General features: G+C 47.9%; 1 long non-coding RNA gene across 2 annotated transcripts; it reads right to left on the bottom strand.

The window, feature by feature from the left end:
* Positions 1-718: 718 nt before the first annotated feature.
* Positions 719-23,341, bottom strand: LOC116217361. 2 transcript variants are annotated; one of them, XR_004161816.1, is made up of 4 exons: positions 14,344-23,341; positions 8,606-14,208; positions 7,686-7,807; positions 719-7,603 (listed from the first exon to the last, which is right to left on the bottom strand). It is a non-coding gene; the product is annotated as an uncharacterized LOC116217361 (long non-coding RNA). The 2 variants fall into 2 exon arrangements; XR_004161815.1 differs by having other exon boundaries at positions 8,606-23,341.
* Positions 23,342-23,347: the final 6 nt, after the last annotated feature.

Here is a 23,347-nt window from a genome sequence, read left to right on the forward strand (position 1 = left end):
ACAAATCCCAAAGATGGATGCAACCACGGAGGTGCAGAAACACAACACAGGGGTGGCTATCACTGCTGAAACCCCTCCTTGATCCTCCTGCCAGCTCAGGGAATCCTGCACTGCTTTTGAGGCTTTTCAAAATCAGACAACAAAGTGTTTATTAATATCAGAATATTTCTGATATTAATAAGAACCCTGAGAAACAACGTCCATCAGCGGGAGACAAGGAGCCCACCACCAGGACGTGCTCCCCAAACAAGGTGATGTCTGCACACACGAAGTGCAGGGTCACCATGCTCACAACTTGCTACAGGCACAACACCACCTCCTGGCTGCAAACAGCACTTTGGGAAATACACTCACTGACATCTTTATGAACTGCTCCCAGTGTACATTTTAAGGTGTAAACTGATTTTTCCCCATTTCCTGATGCAGCAGTGCCTTCAGTGGGGGCACCATTCAGATCACGGTTAGATGCTGTGGTTTTATGTTTTGTTTTGGGTGGGTTTTTTTTGGAGCCAGGTACCCACGAGACAGTTACATGAGATTAACAAGAGGCAGAAAGTTAGGGCGGATAAAATACAAAAATTCCCAAGTAAAACAAACCAAACCAAACCCCACAATAAGCACTGCAGAACGTTTCACAAAGAACAGCATCCTCAAAGTGACAATCTTACCTCCTGGGCTGGGACCGGCATTCTTCTTCCCCGCTGTCTGCCTCCTGCGTACATAGGAGAGGAAGGAAAAGAAGAGTTAATATGCTTTAATATATACAGCACCCAAAGATTTGCATTTCACTGGCTTGACAGCATAAAGCAAAGGAAATTCTCGCTGCTCCTGCATGGAGCTGTCACTACCCAGGAGCTCACTTTCTGTTCAGCTGTCACTTCACATTCCCTCAAAACCTTCTTCACTCAGCACAGAGTGAAACTGCAGGACCTGCCGTGTTCCCTCCCTTCCTGCCAATGCCCCCACTGCATGCAGCAGCTATGAGCCAGACACATAGTTTAATTCTGGGCAAAAATACTATCTGTTCTCGTTTTCTTTTTTTTAATCACTTTTATGTACACCATACTCATTGGTATTGCAGCATCAGCACTGGAATTTAAAAGTCCACAAAACCAGCATGTACTGAACCCACCCAATGGGACCTGGTGCACACAGAGCAGGAAGCTCCACGTGACATACCAGGCTGTGTTAAATGCAAAATTAGTACATACAATCTCTAGTGTGCTGAACTTCAGCAGGCAGTCCTACCACAGCCCAAAGCAATACCTCAGTAGAGAGATCTCAGCTATTAATTGCATGTCACAGCACATCTAAGCATCTATTGCCAGACACTGGCTAGAGATCAGGTACAGCATGTTTTTAATCAGTGAAAACTTACGATGCTTATGCAGATCTGCATAAGTGCTGCAGTGCTGAAGGTGCACGTGCAGCAGAGCAGGGCAAGCTATGGGCATGGACACCTCTGCAGAACACACAACCTGACATGTTTAAGCATTGAGCTCTGAACAGGAGAGGAGTACAGTAAGTTAACTGTCTGTTTCTCTTATTTAAATGACCTGAATCTGTGGGTATGAAAGCAGCTAGAAAACACATGCTTCCTGCTGCTCTTCTATTTCTAAGAACAGAACGAGAAATACCATGAAGGAGTTCACATGGAGCCACTTCCAACCACAGCTTCAAGCTAAAACTTGCAGACCGTCCACAACAAGCAAGAGCTGGCACAACTGCCTTCTACTCATCACACCTAAGAAGCAGCTCAACATGCCAGCAGGCTGATAAGGAAGCCGGTGTGCTCACCTCCTCCCAACATGAGTATCTCAATGAATTCCACGGCCAACACGAAGCAAGCCGTGGCAGCATTCAGAAAGGGGCAGAAGCACAGGGGAAGAGCAGCCTCCCGAGGAGCAGAGCTGCCATCGCGGAGCCACGCTCAGTTTGAGATGTCAGCACTCACCCAGCTGAGTTTGAATCCCTTTGGACAATTTGCTATCTACCTCTGAAAGCACCACTTCTTGTTGTGCGTGTGTTTGTTGTTGCTGGAAGTCCTCAGGTCCTGCCAGAGCATAAATCCCCATCAATTTACTACGGTGAAGTTGGTGGGGAGTACAGGGGCACTCAGAGAGGTGGACAAGGGGAAGAGGGTACACGTGGGATAGATTAAGACATTAAAAAAAAACTGAGTAAATCAAAATGGCTCAAGAACATTTAATTGGCTGGAGAACAAGTTCCTCAAAACCACAGAAAGGAACACTAGCTGAAAGAGCACTCGAAATCTTTACTGCGTCATTCAGGTACTCAAACTATGCAAACATTTTTAGTGTTATAATGAATGTCCATTTCCACACATCAAAAAAAAATCCAGGTCACAGCAACTGGCGAGCTCAGTAGGCCACAACCAACAGTCCCACAGTGACCAAAGTTCTGAAACACGAATCATTGCTATGGCCCCACAAAAAATCAGTGGAGGAGCTCAGTGGAGGAGGCCAGACGGGACCAACCACCACCACCTGCCTCTGTGAAGCCCTCTTTAATATTACGTAGCAGATCTGTGTCAGAAGTGGCCGATTGCCTAAAGAGAAGTGCCTGTGGAGGCTGTGACCCACGGCTCGGCTGCAATGACGGGTCACCCCACTAGAGGGAAGGGCAGGACAGGGGACAGGCGGCGGACACACGGACACACGGCGGCTGTGCTGGGGCTCCCATGCTACACAGCAGCAGGCACCTCAAGCTTTTACTGCTTCTAGATTCCCAAAAAGAAGGAAGCACAGCTGGCAAGTGCCAGCAAGTGGTTCGAACCTGCGGACTCCTGGGGAAAGCACTGTGAGGAACCGTGGGCTGCAGGGACAGCACTCAGAGATGCAACCCAGGACACCCACACTGACTGCTCCCACTGCAGCCTTCTGCATTACCACCAGAACCAGAGCCACAGCCATAGCCAGAACCAGGGCCAGGCCAGAGCCAGAACCAGGGCTCGACGCATTCAGTGCAGCAAAGGAACCGACCCAGAGCCCCAGGGCAGCCCCAGGCCTCCAGCCCACAGAGCAGAAGTGCGGCCTGGGGGGAAGCGCGTCGCAGAGCGCAGAACTAGGCCACATATTAAATGCAGTTTAAAGTGGAAGATGAAAAAAATTCCATCTCTGCTCTTTTTGGGCCATGTAGGACAGAATATGCAAAACATTCATCCTGTTTGTGCTTTCATCTGCTGCCAACTGTTTGTCATCAAAAGGGCAAGGGAGAGGAGCGACATTTCTGAGCGTTATTCTGCTCTGTGCAATGGCAGCCGCTCCGTGTCACGCAAGCGGCTCCGTTCCTACAAATCTCTTCCTTGCAGACTGATGCAGTGATAAACAAGATCCAGTCTGTGCTCTAATGCACAGGATTGGAGGTGTCTGCCTGTGCTTAACACTGGGAACATCAGAACAGCTTCTTTTGTTCCAAGAGACAGGATTATTAGGGTAACATTCACGGCATTTCTAACCAGGAACACTTCACACAGACTACACCCTGCAAATACGTCCTGCAAGCCTTGAAAGTGATTCCAAAGTAATAATTGCATGCGATTTTGTGCCAACATACCTGACTGTGCAGGCAGTGCCTGGGAAACGCTTCTATTGGGAACAAGCTGCAGCCATCGATACAGAGAGCACTGCCAATATGGACCAGGATGCCAGGTTGTTCCACTCCATGAGCCTCAACACTTAGCTGACAGCTGCTAAGTACGCACTTCAGACATTGAGGAACTTCTCCCCACTTCTCTATTTTCTAAATTTTGCCTGGCTGACACTTTCTGCATGGGCAACTTCACTGCTTTCCAGTGTCTGAGATACTTTTATAGAACCCCCTGCACAGCAACAAATACCAGCAGCGAGAGATCCCAATTCCTTCCAGGCAGGCAGAAGCAGGAGGTGGATGTGAAGTCATTCTCATTTCACAAAACTGTTAAATTTCAAAGTGAATACTATGGTTTTTAAAATGATCCTTACTTAACCAGCAGAGAGGTCTTGTGCAAGAGCAGAAACACAAAAGCTATTACAAAATGCTGTGACAATTTGAGGCCTTTTCACCTCTTAGCAAAGAGCAACTGGCAGCTTCTTATTGATACAACAGAAACCTAGTTTATGTGAATCCCCCCAAATCTGTAGCAAGATTCAGATGTGATCGTGCCATCACAGACGCCTTTTACCTGTCAAGCCAGCATCATGTGAACAACTGCAGACCCAGACTCAAAAGAGGTAATCAAAAAAGAGGTCTAAAATTAAACAGGCAAGCTCCTCATTTCCTGCCTGCCTGTCCCTGAGCTAGGTCCCATCCAGTTGTTCAAACACACACCAAGTGCTGCTGAGCCTAAAACCACCTCTGCAGGGAAGCGTGCAGCTGCACTGGGAAATCAGAGGCTGGGCGACTGTTGAAGCGTGCAAATATTCTTCTCTGTTGCTTCCACTGATCCCCACGTGCATCTCTGCACTACAGCTGCACTGTGCACTGCAAGCTCTTCCATGCAGGACTTCTCCTTGGGTGTCACCAAGTATGAAGCAAGCTTTTCTTCTAGCACAGTACAAGTCACCAGAGATAAGAGCATCCGTTGTACATGTGGGTTCCTCAAAGCTCAGCTCAACCGCTGACACTGACACAGTGACATCAGAGCTACCCCGCGGTACCCAAGTCTGTGCAGGACTGCCACGAGATGCCCAGAGCTGCACGTGAACAGAGGCCTGGGTCCACAGACATCACACACAACCCAAGTTCAGACCTTCCAAGATGAAATATTCAATAGATTTCTACTTGACAGTATGCCCTGTGTAGGGCTGCTCCTGTCAATAATCTCAAGGCTTCTGCTGGAAGAAAACAAGACACAAACGTTTGAGTCAGATTGCCAACTATCTATTGCATCTTTCTGCAGCAGAGATATTCATACAGTAGCTTGAGTTGTACCAATCTCTTAAATAAACTGTGTTTGCATAAAGCCCACACATGCTGCATTTGCAGTAAGCCTGAAGTGCCAGCAACAACACTGGCTGGTAAAGGGAAACAAGGACTGACTTGAAAACCTGGGCCGAGAAAAGGTTCCCTTTTTGTGGTAGGAAGCCTGAGAATGCACCCAAATTCATCAGCAGGATTTCCAGGGCAGGATGGGGATGCTGAACTAACACAACTTCCAGGCTGACTTCGTCTGGGAGCGCTCCATTGGTGCTGTACATGGGGATCTGCCCACAGCAACAGTACATGGGCAGGCAGAGCCCCTGCAGAACAGACATCCTGCAGGCTGCAGCCATTTGTGTGAGCTGATGTAAGGAGAGTGGTGATATAAGAAGATATAAGGAGAGTGGAGCCAAGGCTCCCCTCCGCAGGACGGGTCTCAGGGCTGAACAGAAACCCAGTGCTCTTCAGAACCCCCCAGCCTCTGGAGAAGGTTAACCTTAACCACTACTGCAAATGATAAAATTAATTAATGGAGTCCCCTACGCTGCAAAGAAGTAGCTCATAGCCACCTTCTGAAATACTTACATTTGCCATCAAACACTTTAAAAATAGCAGCTGCTGCCAGGAAGCCTTCGAGTTTGACATAAAAGTGCTTTAGACAGCTGAGCTGAGCAAAGTAGGCCAGGGAAGGGGAGGGGAGAGCTGCACGGTGCTGCGTTAGTGCTCCTACCTCTCCACAGACACAGGGATGGGGCAGAGCAGCAGCTTTCCCAGCAGTTTCTCCCTCTCCCATCACTATTTGCATGATACATTTTGAATGAACACCCTTTTCCTCCTCACATTTCTTCCGTGTTTGAGGTCCCACATACGCAGCCGCTCTCTGCAGCCAAGCTTTCATTCAGAGGTTGGCATTCCTTCCAGATTGTTTTCTGTATCACTTTGCTGCATCAGTAATTGGTATATTTAGGTCAAAGACATTGTGCTCTTGCTCTGGAGAGAGAAAAAACAAGTTCCTTATCAGAGCTTTCATCTTTCTGCTGGAGCTCAGGGATTTACACAAACTTCGTCCAGATTGAGCCTCACTAAAAACTGCAGAAATAGCACTCAAACATTTGGACACAAGAAGCTTCCAACTGGTACAAGAGTGAGAACGAGGAACAGAACGACATAGCCTGCCACACTACAGCACGAGCACAGATTAAAAAGATTACTGTCCATTGAATTGCTGCAATGAAATAAGCTCGCCTGATGGGGAGTACAACAGCTTTTGCTTTAATCCCAGAGATGCTCCCAAGGGAAAAAAAAATCCCACAAACACTTCATATTGACATTAAAAATCTCTGCACCACACGAAGCAGCGCTATGGATGATTTCTCTCTAAAACAGCGTTGTGGCATATTGCTTGTCACCATCTAGACAGATACAGACACTAAGAAAAAACCTGGCATCTCCCTAACAGACTCCTCTGACTTTCAGGCAGACATCTGACAGCATGAGGATTCTCTGTGAAATGTAGGGCTTCCCAGAGCCTTGAAGGTATCCCTTCAGTCTACTTTTAGGCAAAGATAATGAGACTGTCCATCGGACATCCGAAATCTACAGGTGTCCATTTCCACTTACAGTGATGGGAGGAGCGTGAGAAAACTCACTGACTCTAACAGCTCCAGTCTGCATACCAGGCATTGTTGCTGATGTCAGAGGTATGGTTTGGGTAAGACGAAGTCAAAAACTCACACGTAGGCTGGTGAGTCCCAGGGCAGGGCTTCTGGAGCAGGACCAGCTGGGCACAGGGACGGCCCGGCTGCACAGGTTACCACGATGAGGACCCCATCGCCAGGCATGCACAAGAGGTGAGAATCACAGAGGTGAAGCTGTCCCCACGTGGTTGGGAAGGATGGGTGCTCCACCAGCTTCTGGTTTAGGACAAAGCCCAGTTTCTCATGGAATGGACAAACGTTAAGTGTGCTTTGAGAAAGAAGATGTATGGTTTTCGCTCCTGATGCTGAAGGGCTATTTTAGGAGGAGGAGGGTGGAAGGAAGGGAGGTGCACAGCGAAGGGAAGGGTCTTTGTCTTGCAATCAATCAGCCATCTTCCTGTTAGCAACAACTTCACAAATAAAAGCAAGTTTGGGGGTTTTAGTTACACCTAGATGCACACTCACAGCAGTCTCAGCTCAATCCCCATAGCATTGATGTACGTGAAAAACCAGGCAGCCATTCTCAAGTAGGTACAGTTCAGCTTGGCAGCTGTGACTTTTCCCATGGTCACCATAGGGTCACTGAATAGAGCTAGATGCAAACCTCCCCTCGATGCAACGAGCACTATGGAGGAGGTGGTGACACAACCAAACTTACAGCAGCAAGTACAATGGCACCTCATGCAATGGGGGTAGAGGGAAAATGAGAAAGGAAAATGAAGCTGAGGAGTAACAGGAGGCTTTCCAGAGTGGTCAGACATGAGAAGAACTGAGCTGCATAATGACCGTCCCTTGACTTTTGTTATTTCTCCCAGCCAGCTCCTCCAAAAATCTGTTTGTTATTGTTTATTTGGGTATCTGTCCAAATTGCTGTGGGAGGAGAGGGAAAAAAAAAAAGGCAATGCTGTCCAGCTCTTAATTCCCGCAGCTATCCAGCGCTCTTCATCTGTTAATGAACCAATGTCCTGTTTCTCTCTCTCCAGAGGCTGAAAGTTGAGAAAAATAGATCTTAATGAGACTCCAGCAAAGCGACCCGGTGCTATCTCTCCTTGGCCAGGACACTCTCACCTTTGCTGGTTTATCCAGGCGGGCAGGGCAGCTCGGTCCACATCTCCCTCCAAAGAGCAAACGCTGGGTAAGTGGCACACAGCTGGCAGCATCGCTCCTCAAATGTAAACCTCTGTGAAACACTACAGTGCCATAAAGGCAGGCTGTGTCAGAAGCTAAAAGCAGCTGTCCATTCTCCCATCCAGACGTCACAGCCCTCTGTGCTGCCCAGAACAGCTTCGAACAGACTCGCCGTGCTGAAGGCAGGGGAAGGACATCAGCCTTGGCAAGAGGCTGGGCTTGCCTGACCCCTGCAGTTCAACAGATCCATCAGATTTGAGGCCCTGCAGCACTCAGCTGCGTAATCCCAGCTCCTTTGTGCCATCTGTTGTCCCCTCAGCAGAGCAACCAAGTGCTCTCCCCAGTAACAGGGTGTGCTGATCCCCCCCTTCATCTTCCACCAACCCTGCAGACTACCAGGATCCTCCCCCAGGGGATGCACAACATTATCAGAAGAAAAATATATGGGATGAGAGAAATACTTTGGGACAAAGGCTGGGGATGCAAGAAGAGTGCAGGAGGCTGGAAGAGCTGAAACCTACTGAAAGACGTCCTTAGAGCTGTGAGCACCTACACATCTTCTGGGAGCCAGGTTTAAGGTCCCACCTAAGCAGTCAGTGCTCTCAGTTTCTTCTTATTAGGTATCAGTTATGAACAGTTTCCAATCACCAGCCTTCGGAAGAACGCCCTACATGCACACTGTGCTCCTAAGACCACTGCCTTTACACATGGTATGCTGCAGGCTGGGGGCTGTACCTCCAGCCCAGAGACTGGCTGCTCTCTGACCACAGGTTGGAAGTCAGTGACTGCTGGCTGCCTCGGGCTTCTTAATCCTTAAATCCCCACACTCTCTTCCTGAGGTTAATCCAGTTAAAACTTACCCTTCCCTTTGGCCAGTGCCCTGAGTGAGCAGCCACCTGAGGAGCAGGGTGTGCTGGGGCTGCTTCCCAAAGGCTGTCCTGCCACGTAGCACAGCAAAGGACACATCTGATTGCCTGAAATTAGGAGCAGGTAGGTGGGGGCAAAGTGCTCCTTAGGGATTGGTGAAGTCAGCAGGAATCAATCCAAATCCCCGAGCTGCTTTCTGCCTTCAGATAACTGGAAACAGGTTTATGCTACGCTAGGGTAATGCAATCTTAAACCAGCGTAAGCCCCCGTGAAAATCCCGCTTTGGGAAGAGAGCACAACTTGCCTTTGAGGTCATCTCTAAATAAGACAGCCGTAGGGCATTGCTGGACTTGGAGAGGCAGAAGGAAAAGGCCTCTTCAGGAGCACACTGCCCATGGGCTGCCCGGCTCACCAAGCTCTCCAGGCCATGCACTGCAGCCAGGGCTCAGAACATACACTCTTTGTGCTCTGGTTCATTCACGAGCAAGAGAAGCACCGGTCTGGTTTTGAGGACTGTTTATCAGCATCATCCTTCAGCCTGGAGCAGCAGGATGGGCAGCCCCAGGCAGGCAGTGAGCAGGGTGCTTGTGGAGACAGCAGGTATGGGCTGGGGGGGGGCAAGGCTGAGCCCAGCGCATTCCTAACCACAGATATGGAAAGCCTCTGCTACCTACTTAAATGCTCGTTCTGAATGGCTGATTAGTCACAAGTGGAATGTTTCTGCATTCATGGAGGAGCTATTTTAGGATTACATTATGTACTCTGCTTCCATTAATAGGTACATTTATTAAAAAAAAACAAAAAACAAAAAAAAAAAAACAACAAAAAAAGGCATTATACCCAGCAATGCATTCATCTCAGCAGACTGTAGGGCTGCGCACACAAACAGCCAGAGCACACAGCCCAACAAACCACACTCTGCTTCCCAGCTCCAGAGGGTGCCCAGCTGCAACGCTCTCCAAGTCCTGGTGAGATGAGTGGAATCCCCACATGGACCCCATCCCCAGCCGTGGACCCCAGGTCCAACCCCACCAAAGGCTGAGGGGCAGCTCTGGCCAAACAGAGCCACCTAATGCACAACCATCCAATGCACAACTACCAAACAAAGTCTGGCCAAAAAAAAGCCACAACACAATAACATACTCTCCCCCCATCCCCCCCAAAAACAACCACACACACAGTTTTTTCAAACAAATAAATCACACTTAAAAACGTGTGGGTGCTGATATCCTGCAGGTCAACATACGTGCAGAGCAACTGTAACTTCTCATCTCATGCTCACAACCACATCTGTACCACACATGTAAGTCTGGATCAAATCATACCCTGCCCACATGTGTATGTGAGGACAGCCCTGCCTCCGTTCTCCCCCAGACACGTACAGGGCTGTAGCTGTGCCTGCAGAAGTTGCACACCGTGACCCATCCATCAGCTGTGACAGCTGTCCAGCTTTCCTCTGTCCTCCCCAAACGTGAGCCGCAGGATCAGCGTTCCATCACTGCGGTTTCCTAGGAGGGAGTTGTGCAGGAGCTCGAAAGGAAGCACCAATGCCAGCACTTGGCGAAGCCGTGCAGCCAAGCCGCGTGCCAGCAGCACAAGGGATGGTATTTTCATTTTAAAGGAATCCATAATCTGGAAGGAGGGCAGGTTCAGAATGAGGAGTCAGCTTTCCGCCAGCCCCGCTTTTACTAACAGATTTGTACAGGCTGTTTTGAAGGCCAAAGCAGTCAAATCCAAAAGGTACACGTATAATAAATCTCATTAAAACCAGAACAGGTCAGTCTTCTGATGAACTTAAGCTGTAGATCCTCCTAATGCGCTTGAGGAGAGCTTGGCTGACCAGCCAAATGAGAAGGGATCCCTCAGCTGACATATCCGCATCTCCTGAGCCAAGTGGAAATACTGCTGGGGCTACACAATGTGAGCTGAGGCTTTGAACCTTTGGTTTTTTAATGCAAGCATGAACAGCAAGCTAAATCCTGAAGTGTGAAGCAACAAGTATTAGAGGGAGAGCTGAAAACAAGGTGCAGCTTGGAGGAAGTAAGGTGCTCCAAAAAAACACTGGATTAATCCAAGTGTGCAGGCAGTGCAGCGCAGCAGCACAGCCCAACAGCAGGCCTCCACACAGCAGCAGGACTGGAAGCTGGACACAACTTCATCGGCAGCATTTTTTGCTGCTTGGAAATGTCAGTCATTGTGGAGGCAGCCCTCACCACCCCCAGCCTCGCTCCCCAGCTCCAAACACAGCAGGAACACAGCACAACCCGCACTGGTACAGGCAAACACATGGCTGCAGTCACAGGAGCACATTCTTCAGGGCTCATGAACCATCACATGACAAGCATCACAAGAAGCCAATTTACTAAATGATTTCAACTTGGAGAAATTAAAAATCAAAGCTATTACTATGGAAATCCCTTGGAAGTGGGAGCTGCACACGCACAACAAGATCAGCTCTGGTGTTATCCAGAACTTTTGCTTTTTAATGTAAACGTATCAGCTTGGAAGCCCCTAATACAGACCTGCAGTTACACAGCTTACAGCCAGCGCTCACTGAAGACCTCCACAATCAGCCTCCCAAGAACAAATGCTTGCATTGTTTCATTGAGACTTAAGCTATATATTTTGTGATTCCTGGAAAGAAAGCTTGTTCATCTGCTATGGAGCATGGAGTGACCTTCTTCCGAACAAGTAAACAAATAAGCAAACCCAAGAGGACGTGCAATGCATGGTCCTTTCCTTATCCATCAAGATGCACAGCTACTCAGAAGAAAACATTGCTTCCAATGCCTACTGTATAAAGGAAAATAAAAGCAGAACTGCTTCTCAAGAGGAAGGCACTGTGTTAAGCAATTTCACACCTGCACTGTCTGTATTGATTTCTGTACCAGGACAAAGGAATTTGTTTTCTATGTCATAAGAACCATTTCCATTTGAGATCTCAAATCTGTATTTGCATTTTATCTTGACGCTTTTATCAGAGATCGGCCCAGTCTGGAGGCAGTGCTCCACATTCAGGGATGCTATAGGCTTTGGATTGTATAAGAAGGTTACAGCGAGCCACAGGGCCACTATCAAACAGATCGCTGCAGACTCATCCTTGGGATTAAGTCATCTCTATTTACGAGCCCTTATGCGATGATCTGTCTATTACAGAGCGTAAGTACTGCATGAAAGCCTCTTCAAGGCCTCCACCACCATCTGTGAATTACATTATTAACCACGGTATGAACTTCCGAGGAGCATCTGCTTCCCTCCCCACCCCCTCCTGCAGGCACTGGCAGGGCTCTCCGGGCTGCAGGCAGGCTGGGCTCCTCGCCTGCCCTCGGGCAGCACGGGGTGCAGCTCAGCTCTGCACATCCACACCCCGTGTGCATTCTGAACAACCCTGGGACACGTGCAGGGCAGGAGTTCTGCTGGGAAAGGCTGACATTCATTTCATTGCTTTGCAGAGACAGGTGAAGGATGCTGCTGACGTAGTGCTGCAGAACACAGCAGCAGGGGCTGAGACACACCTCTGGGAGGTGACGGAAACGGGCAGCAGCCGTTCAGCCACTGCAAGCAGTTGCTGCTGTAGCTGACATGCTGGGTGTGAATAAGCGTTCTGTCATCCCGAACCTCCTCCCCACTGAGGATGTTTCAGGAACTCACTCTGGAAACGTGCCAGCTTCCTGTAATCCTGCAGCAGGAAAGGATCCCACCACCCTGGGTGTCAGAGCTCAGGGCCAGCACCACGCAGCCCCCCTGCCTGCTCTGCAGCATCACTTACACTTACAGGAGCAACACTCTTCCCATCTCACTTGCTACTGCTTGCTCTTCAAACTGAGCTTTTTCCCTTGCTCTGCACTTCTTTAAGAGCTTCTCCTCACTTTAACTTCCTATGCAGAACCTCAGTGTTTTTTCCAACTCAATTCCTGAGTTGGTTACAGATCACAGTCAGGCAACACTGTTAGAGCCCTGTGAGATACAGCATCTTCCTCTGTCCTAGCAGCAGTATTTCTTGAAAGAGAAGAGCAATGTTACGGCCAGCTCAATAAAGACTTCCATTCAGCAGGGATCTCCAGAGCAAGCAGTCCTGCAACGTGCAATAACAAGGAGAAAATACTGAGGGGTGGGGGGGGGGAGAAAAAATGACACTGTTTTGGGGCAAATTCACAGGAATCCTTCTGCTGACATACTGGTTATCTAATTCCCATGCTTAGAAAAACAAATGTTAAGTCAGGTATGCATTGATATGCTCAGACACTAGCAATTAAGACATACTCTTATTATGACTACAGGTAAATGCTTAACATGTTGAAGTCTCCCAAACAATGGAGAGGTGTATCCAGGGTCACCATCATTCCCATGTGCTGCCTGGACGCTCTGTGCAGGTATTGAGAGGAAGTCTGCAATTACTGCTGACCTCAGGCTGGAGGAGGTGAGGAAGCTCAGCACATGCAACTTGCCTCCAGGAGGTCGTGCCAGGGTTTAATTTGTTTTTGGTGATGACTGGCTGCTGTAGGCTGGATGGCAGGACAGATTTCAGCTGAACCACTGCCCAAACTCCCACAAGGGGACATAGCTGTGTTTTTAGGCAGACATTTAAACAAGACAAGAGAGTCATAAAAAAAAAACTAAGTCTTATGAGCGGTTTTAGAAGGCCTGCTTAACAGTCAAGTCCCAAACTCTTATTCCCCTATAACTTCCTGGGAGAGGAAGAAGAAAAGTCAAGGAACTTGGCAAGTCTTACAGCAGTGTCCATAGGGACATAGGGAGGGCTCTGCCAGCCCAGCTCCCACCACACAGCAGCAGCAGGGCATCCTACCGAGAGCACCTCGGGGTTACAACACCAACACTTAAATGACAGCAGCTAGCACTGGAATGAGTTCTCATCACTCAAACAGTAAGTGCAGGTGATCATGTAATCAAATTAGCTAATTCTATGTTAAATAAGTGCATTGAATATCATCCAATGAGCTCATTTTTGGAGGCAGTTCAACGCCTCACTTCTAGGACTGATGTCAGCATCACATGCTTGGAGAGGATCAGCCTGCAGCTGGATATTTTAAAGCCTCCTATTAGGAGTACAGAAAAGTCAGTGCATTTCAGCAGCATCAATTAATGAATTTGTGTTTTATCATAACAATTTAGTCACCAGACCCAGATGTCGACGTCCCTGTGGGAATACTGCAGAGGTTCCCCTTCCCTCTGGGCCACTAGATGGAAGACGATGAGTACAGCAACATTCTTGTTTCAGTGGAGAAAGTTGTATTTCAACAGAAAGGAAATCAACAGAAAGACAAGGAAACAGGAAACTCTCGCTGACTCTGAGTGGCTCATGATAAAGTGATTACTTGTTGGCAGACTAAACTCAGAACTGGTACAAATAAATCACAGCAGAGCAAGAGGTGCTGAACATCGGGAGCACAAACACTTCACTCAGTGACATTCGGCCCTACACTCAAACCACACTCAACTCACAGATCAGCAGTGAAGTTGTATTTTAATTGGCCGTGGCAATGTTTGACAGCAGTGGCAAGTGCTCATGCAGTACTGGTGAAGTCTCCCACACTGATGCTCACTGCTTGCACTCTTCCAACAGCTACAGCCAGATCTGCTTGACACAAATAAGCAGTGTCTTCATTGTGCAACTGCATGCGACTTTTTGGGAGAAAACCAACACTCAAATACAAGTGTTGTGTGCACCAAGGTGCAGAGTGGGTGGTGGGAGTGTTGTCAGAAAGCTTACCTCCACGCCCATTGACTTCAGTGGAAGGCTATATAGGAAAAGCCTCTGAAGACGCAGAGCTCCCTAACCCATGGCGCTGTCCATATGCTATACTCAAGAAAGAGACAAAACAGAAGAAACCACAGAAGTGAAGAAGCATGAAATCATACCCCCTTGCTCCTCTCCTGAAGGCTCTCGCTGTCCCCATGCCAGCTATCAGACCACACACCCTGCAGAGCCCCTCACTGCTCTGCCTGAGCCATTCCCATCCTCAGAGCACGGGATGAGCACGACGCTAATACATGCTCACACTGCTCCCAGGGGACCTGGCATGAAGGTGCCTTAAAGACTCATGCTCTGCTCCACTTAGTTCAGTGAGATTAGCTGGGTCAACCAGGGCTGCCTGGACGCAGCCAGCCCTCATGAGCAGTGCCTCACCACGGTGGAGGCTCCTGGGAGCCCCGCACACAACAATGTCAGGCTCTCTGCTTCCACCCTGCGAACCCACAGGTGAACAAACGTGTTTGGTGAGCAGACTGCAGCTGGGGTCAGGGAAGGTTATTACAAATGACACAAAGTACCATTCCAAAATCACCTCAATCAACTCCCAGAGGCTTCGACTCATTTGCAGACTGCACTTCTCATCCTGGGCATTCAGTCAAAGAAAGAGGAGACCAAAGGAAATAACCAGGTCCTCATTTTGCTACTTGTGGTTCACTATGATATCCTCTCTCATTTTACAAGGTCTATAAATTCAGTACCTTGAGGGTTTAAGTGAGCAGACTGCACCCTTAATTCCAATCTATCCCATTTTCAGGCACAGCTCCTCCATACAGAGCCCCATTTTTTCAGAGGTTTGAAGCTATTTGGCAGTTAGATGCAGCCTGGACCAGGCTGTACTTTAATTTTAGACTTAATGTAGCATGTACTCTCAGAAAGGTTTACAATGCAGCCTTTTGTAGTTAACTTGCTCTGAGCTGGGCCACTGCCAAGTTGTTATCAATGACATTTTAAAGCAGATGAATGAAGTTCTTATGTATGGTGACAAGCAGAATTGTGATATGGCACATGCACACACTGAAAGAAGAGAGCTTGCTATTAGTTTGTCAGGTTAATAAATAAATAGCGATTTCATGAATCAAACCCCTTTATTAGGAAACAAAAGAACAAAATTAATATTTATAAACCTTTAGAGCACCCTTTAAAATACGATTATTCTATTTCAGTCAGAGCCACCATCGTGTGTTAAAGACTCTTGGGAGCAGCTTCCCCTCCTGATGCTGTGATGGGGCAGTGCCAAGGCTGAGGCAGTGAGGAGGGCTGAGCAGCGGTGCTCCAGCACTGAGCTGCTGGGACCGAGCTGTGCTCAGAGCAGAGGGCGGCACGCTGGCAAAGCTGGCTGCCATCAGAACACAGCTGGAAGATCCCTCTGTGTCCCCTCCCTGCAGGAAGGCCCTCTGCTCACCCGCTGCTGATGCACCTCCAGAGCTTTGGGGCTTTTCAGCATTTCCCACAGCGCATGCAAAGCAGGATTCACATCAAAGCGGAGTTCAAGAAGAGTCAAAAACGTCCAGGATGTACTGTTTCACAGCGACTACACGAAGTTCTGACAACAGACTGCCTCTCCCCTCGGGCTATCTACATACCAACCCTCCTTGGCTCGAGACGTTCTCTCCTAAAACCAAACTTGTAAGTTTAAACGTAATGAAATCTCAGCTTGTTTTACTATTTTTAAATGAGCCGCATCTCAAGTTTAAAAACCAAGACATGAGCACTTCCTCAAGCTTATTCTGAGTCAAGCCATCTTCGGGCCAAATTCTAACCAGACACCAAGCTTTCCCCTCTCCTCAAGAGAACATCAAACCATACTTCATTCCTTGTAGGAGAGCCAGACAGAAACTGTCCCGAAATAACCATCTCAGCATCCACACGCACGCACACCTCTCAGTTACACAGAGCTCCCTGCAGACCGGAGCAGTTGTTGGTGTACGTGTAAGAGAAAAATTCCACTTCAAAGAGCAGAAGTGTGGGCTGCAGGAGACTGGCACAGCTGACAGCACACGTTGAGAGTGGGGATCTGCAGAGCACGTGACAAACGCTCGCTCCCCTCTGTGCAAACGATCCCAGCCGTACTCTAAGTGCTAGCTGATAATGCCTCCCTTGCCTGACAGTTTCTATAATAAAGCCCAAATACAGGGAAGGCAGCTGAAAATATGCTGTGCTCATTGTTTTGCCCCCAGAGCTTCCATTTGAGATGCAGGTGCGCAGGAGAGCCCAACTGATCTGCACCACCTCACTGAGGAGCTTCCTCAGCCAGCTGACAAGCAGCCAGAGATAACATGAACACAGATTTCTATGTCCAGACCCAACCCACACCACAGAGGAACCAAACGTCTGGAGATTCATTTAGAAGCTGAAGTTCAGGCTTGAATGTCTTTTAATTGTTGTGAGACCAACCAAAAGTATCACCAAGAAAGGAGCAGTGTCAAAAAGCAGGTTGATTGGTTTCACTTCTCTTTTTGAAGTCCTAAGCTAGCTACCCCACCTAAGCACAACTCAGCTGAAAACAAAAGCAGAAGAAACTCCCACCAGCAAAACTCACTGGATGTTACATAAGAAAAAAATGCTTGTTTGGGAAATGAATTAAGTCTTTGTCAGCCATGCTGCAATTTTAAAAGGTAAAAAGAGAACTCTGTCATTTCAGGGCTCACGCTTCAACTAGCTGCCATATTCTGGTGTCCTGGGTAACTTTAATACCACTTTTTGAAGCGCTGTGTTTAAATCCAAAGCATCACTGAAGAGCATGCCCAGATCTGTGTCCTAAATTATTTCGTACCATCCAGGAGGACTGTAGAAAGGAAAACAATCAACAAAAAAGGATTAGAGAAGAAAAAGACTCAATCTCTATTCCAGAAACATGAAAGGGCTGGTCCTGCATCAGGAAGAAAATTCAGGCTACCTCCAAAGCTCCCCTTCAGAGAGCAGAGCATTTCACACATGCACAGCACATGCCCTAAGCCCTCCCTCTCATCATCACACTAAAAGGCATAAAGATGAAAAGCCTGGAGTGTTTTTTGTCCTTTTTTTTTCTTAAGGAATCTAATATACACATTTCTCAGATGTTAGCCACTGAAGGTAAACCAAGCCAGCTGAACGAGTCTTAAAAGTTCTCACATTAATGCTAAATGTGATAATTCTGTACATCAAAACGGAAGGGACACGGCAGCAGCCAGCTAGGGTAATTGGACAACTGCATTCCCTTGTAAGAGGACCAGCTTTCCACATTAAGAATCCATTTCTCAGATATGAAATACAGTTAAAAATTGAAGATAAAGGTGTCCAGCTCAGCAGCTTTTGCATTTTTGCTGAGGAGGCCTTGAGAGCTAAGAAGTGGAAGCAGTAACCCTCAACAAAAGCCTCCTGCTGCCACTCTCACCTACTTGTGCTTGAGAGAGAAGGTAAACCTGTGCCTGGAGCCTGTCCTGACCTCCTGCTGGCGTGTCCCACTCCAACAACACAAAGCCACTTACAGAAAACGAACAGCAGGAGATTGCAGACTGTCTCCTATGAGACAGCATCACACACCAACTGCTGCTGCAAGTGTGTTAGAGCCCACTGAGGAGACAATGTCAGACCTGATGGATGGATGGATGGAGGAGTTAGGCTGAGGTCTTCTGCCCTTCATATCCTACTTCCCTCTCATCTCAGAGTGGCTCTTGGCTCACCTCACTGGGCTGTGGGCTGGAGGTGAGCTGTGCAACAAGGAGCCTGGATCACAAATCCCACACTCGCTTCCTAGAGATGCGCTCTGTGTGCTGCCCTCAGGGCAAAAAGATCAGGCATCCAAACCGCCTCCTGGGCTCAGCACAGGGACAGGATGATCTGTGATAAAACAGTTATTTCAAAATAGGACAGATTAAACTCCTCGTGCTGAAGTAACCAAAGACATTAGAATATTTAAGCTGTGGCTTTAAGTGCCCCACTGATTTCACCCCGAAATGGTCTGCACTGATGCTGTAATTTCTTCACTGAAGTCTCAGCTGAGGAGTTCCTTGGGAGAAGGAGGAGCAGAATACCCAAAAGCAGCGAGCAGGCACAAACAAAACACATCCCAGCAAGTGCCACAGGCATTTCATTTACCAAGGCCATAAGAAGTTCACGTCACAGGGTATTTGCCAGGAGTTTCATGATTGCTGGCATACACAACAAGGGTGCGTCTCACCATGGAAGCAACAAGCTGCTTAACTGCATGACTCATCCTACAGCAACATTCTGTGCCTTCTGATCAGCCTGCAGTGAGCAATGCTGATAAGATGCATACCCAGAGCAACTGCACTTGGGCAAAAAGCTACTGACACATATGAAGCCTGCCCAAATGGCAAAACACACAAGCCACAGACACTGCAGTGCTACACTGCTGCAAAAAAAAAATAAAAATAAGGCATTTTGTAGGTGGTTCTGGGACCTAATGGGTTTGTACAACCCAACTCAGAAATGCAAATGTGGTTTTAGCCTTCATCAGTTTTTATCCCTTGAAGCAGAACCCTCCAGAGGAACAGCTTCCAGTCAGTGTATTAGAAATTCTGTTTCTCTTGTCCAAATTCCCAACTACTTCTAATACATACCTATTTCTTCCTCTGCTTTCAAGGTCCCTTTACACCAACAACACGTGCGTTACCCTCAGTACCCAATAAATTAAAAGGATATTGAAACTAATCAGAAATGAGGCTCTGGTTGAATTCCCATGCTGAACTGAACAGCACAGAGACTTGGAGCAGGCAGCTGACGAGCGCTGCCTTCATGTTGCCAGGCCAGCTTACATAAAGCAAGCACCATTCAGAGAAGAAGAGCAGCTCAGTGCATACCTACTGCTAAAGGGACGTGCAGGGGCCAGATGTGAAGACAGTGAAAGCTTCGAGTCGGTTGAGCTCTAGAAACACGGGAGCATTTCTGAAGTCTGCTGCCCATGACAGCCTCGCAAGGGCAGCGAGAGCTCCCAGCACTGCCCGCACAGAGCTGCCTTACCTCAGCAGGGCCGAGTCACCCCAGGTGCTGGGAGGACGTGGTTTGTTGTGGCTGCAGACGAAGCCCTGAGCTGCAGGCTGTGAGCAGGGAGCAGCTACACAGAGCTGAGCTGCCCAAAGGCTGTTTTCTGTCTTGGAAAATTCCCCAAGACACAGGAATTGCAGTTATAGATCTCTCTGGAAATCCTCAGTCGGTGCCCTCTCACACCCAGATACTTCCAGCAGATCCCTTCTGAAAGGCAGCCTTCATTCACGCAGCTCTTAAGTAAATGTTTCAGTGGCACAGAATAACAGCAGACACCACACAGCAGCCCGACCTCCCAGCCTTCCTTGGCTGCTCTGACAGCACGGATCGCGGCGGGCAGACAGGGACTCCTTGCAGCACCTCACCCAATTTTTAAGTGACTTTTTTCCCCCAACACATGAACTCAGTGCAGCTGCAGCTCAAGAGGAGATCAGTGCAGTGCACGTTTCACTCACCGCTTCCATTTAACTTCGTATTTTGAAAGCTGCAACTTTTATATCCGAGATGCCACAAACAGCATCACACCCCAAGAACAAGAAAAGGCAAAACTGGAACCAAGACAAAACTTCCTTCAACCTAAGGATCAACACTGAAATAAAGTGAGCAGGCAACAGAGGAGGGCTGACCTGCCCACCAAGAGCTGACTGCTGCCACTGCTTCTTTGGGCTGTACTTCACTGGTCGTGATAACAATACTCCAAAGCTGACAACTTGTAAAGCAATGCCCCAGGAAACTAAGCAACAAGGAGGAGGACACAGCAGCTGCCAGCTCTGCAAAGAAACTTACCAGTAAACTAGTAAGAGGCACGAGAGAAAAAGGCATTTTATATTCAGTATGTCCTTTAAGTCAGTAAGTTTTCATTAGGAAAACTAAAAAACAACAGTTGGTGAAAAACAACGAGTAAGAGATGGGAGCATCTCTAAAGAAGACACTGCTAGGCCTACTAAAGGTTTCATAGGAGAGCACTGCTCCCTTAGCCAGGCTGCAGCCCCCTCCATAACATTAAACAAGCAGAAGCTATCAAGATCTTAAGTAATTTAAATGGGACTTCCGTGTCAGAGGAAGATTTGTCAATGACTGAACTCCCAATTGCCACGTTGTTTAATAGTAATTGCAGCACCAGAGGTGGAGAAATGTTATATTTAGCTGAAGCATAAATAAGCAGGAAAATATTTCCTGTGTGCTCCAGCAGCACAACACGACAGAGACCCTCAGACACACGTGCAGGGCTGTGCTTCCTGCAGGCTGTTCCCCTGGGATGGAGGAGGGGAAATCAAATGGTTTATGTTTTCATTTGCTTTAAACTTACTTCTTTTTTAAACCGTGCATTTTAGAACTACATACGCAGAACATCCTCTCTTTCTGGGTCAGTCTCTCCTTTCCAATACAGCATATTGCATCCCTGAGGGTAGGGAAGACAGTGAGAGCAGCAAGGGCCAGATTGCCTGCCCAGCTTCTTCCCTTCAGAGCAGATAAGGGTTAGGCTGAGGAACGCCAGCACTTAAAAGGAATCACAGCTTTTGTTCTGCAGAACCGTGCATAAAAATAATTTAAAAGGACAAGTTTCAATGTATTATATCCCAACACAGATCATTACCAGAAGTCTACAAAGAGCCCGAGAGCTGTTGGCATCAGCAGGACGGCACAGATGTGATGCTGGCCTGGTGGATGGGGAACCCAACAACCTGCAGGGCCTCGGACAGCAGCACTCACAGCACTTGGAGGCACGCTGCTTCTAGCAGCTCCTCTCTGCTGCACCACACTGCCTGCATGCAGCTTGCCCTGGGCACGGCAGCGTGGCTGCTGTGTCCATGCTTCACTATGGAGTGAGCAATGGAGACAGCCCAGGTTTGTCAGAGAGCAGAACTTGTGCAGCTTCACAGGAACGGAGAGCTCATTGCTTAGAGACACAAGCAGCTCAATTAACTTCAGTATTTGTTTACATGCCAGTTTAACAGCTGTCTTGAACAACAGTGCAGCACAAGCAAAGTAGCTTATTCCCTTTTAAAATGCTACTTTTTGGTTAAACAAAGAAAACACACTTCCCTTCTTTCCCACTCCGATGGGACAGGTTTCTTCAGCAGCTGCGGGCAAAGTGTTTCATCCCATTGCTTTTGCTCATGAGACCACCGTGCCCGCTGCTACATCCTGCTATCAAGGGCCCTTTCTTCACTTGGACACACGTCCATCTTCTTCTGAAGGCACCAAACACCCACTGCACACACAGGAAAAAGACCAATCTGACTTAGCAGCACAAACGAAGGCCCAAGCAGCCCCCCTCCAACTCCTGGCACCTGCACTTTCCTGCAGTCCTGCCCTCCATCACCAGCCTGAAACAAAAGCTCATGAGATGCTCCATGGCAATGAGAACAGGATAAAGGCCTATAAATAAAAGCCATCCAATTTCAGAGCGATTCAGATCAGCTATTCCCCTGAATCCATAAAAGCCAATTACAGCTGTTTATAGGGCATGCTTAATGCAAGAAATCAGTTTAAGGACATCAGTTTCATCCTTTCTCCTTGTCTGAGAATCTTAACCTCTAAAGGGAAAAAAAATAAAATAAAATAATAATGAAACAATTTAAAAGAGAATTCATTTCTGTCCTCAAAATTCTTAGCAACCTGGGTACTGAACCAGACACAGCCATACATTGTAAGCTTACTTTCTTTTTCCTGCCCACAATTTGACCAGTAAAGTTCCAGCAGTTATCAGACGATCTTCCTTCAGATACAGCAGGGGGACAGGCAGCAAGATAGAGCCTTACAGCTCTCACAGAAATCACTGAGCAAGATGAACTCCCTTTCAAAAAGGAAACTTTATCAGCCCACACAGAAGCTATCACAAACAGTTTACAACAGATAGGTTGAAACAATTTCATGTAATACTGAAAGATTCAAGGCCCCATAATGACAACCATCCATAAGAAAGGCAGGCTTGCAGGAGCACAGCCTTCAGGACGACTCAAAAGGCGACTGCCCTGTTCACCAGGCCTTGGCAGCCTCAGAAGGACCATCTGAAACGATGCTGGAAGTTTCCATTACGAAGAAACAACTCAGAGATGAAGGGAAAGGACACACAAGTTGAACAAAACGCTGACAGAAGGACGAAGAACCAACCAACACCAGGGTAGGCCAACCCCAGAGCGTGGTGAGGAAGCTGCCACAGGAAATGCAGTAGTTGAAAAGTATACTTCATAGCAGTTAAGGACAGAACGTGAGGAGCATCGTTTCCACTTCAAACTGCAAGAAAAGCCTAAGAAATTAAGAGAAGCAAAACCAGATTAGGAAAACAGTCCCATACTTCTGTTTGTATGGGCACAAAAAGCAGTGGTACAGATTGCAGCTGAGAGATGGAGGGAAGAGCACAGAGACGCTGAGAGCTGCATTCTGTGGATGTGTCAGACCTGAAGGGAGCAGTTTATGTCTCTAAGAACTATGCAGAGCTCAAGCATCGGTGTGGGTATCAAACAAAGAATAGAAACGTTTTCTTGTCACACTGAGTGATCCCAATCTAAAGAAGCACACGTGGTAACCAGGTTAGAAAAGAGCCTGGCTGTTCCAGGTGAGAAAACCTTACAGAATACAGCTAATTGCTCACCTGTATCAAACACTTAACAAAGGAAGGGATTGCACTCCGAGTGGAAGCAAGGAGGATGCTAAGAACCTATTCCTGCAATGAGATCTCTTAAATGCGAGAAGCTCGTGGGGAAAGGAGGGCTGGGGAGGGAAGGAAGGCAGAAGGGGAAGTACTGCGATGCATTAATATTGATGGCGAAGAAACACAGGTGGAAATTAAACGGTGTTGTTAAATAAACAGATCTTAGGGGAGACACGGAGCGAAATAAAGACAAACCAAAGCAGCCGACCGAGCGGTCCTGCCGCCCCCCGCCACGGGAGCGATGGGGATGTCAACCCCCGGCCCCACAGCGCTACAAGAAAGGAAAAAGAAAAAGCCCGCCGCAGCACAAGCCGCGCT

This window comes from Meleagris gallopavo, chromosome 21 (assembly GCF_000146605.3).
Source record: "Meleagris gallopavo isolate NT-WF06-2002-E0010 breed Aviagen turkey brand Nicholas breeding stock chromosome 21, Turkey_5.1, whole genome shotgun sequence".
Lineage (NCBI taxonomy): Eukaryota > Metazoa > Chordata > Aves > Galliformes > Phasianidae > Meleagris > Meleagris gallopavo.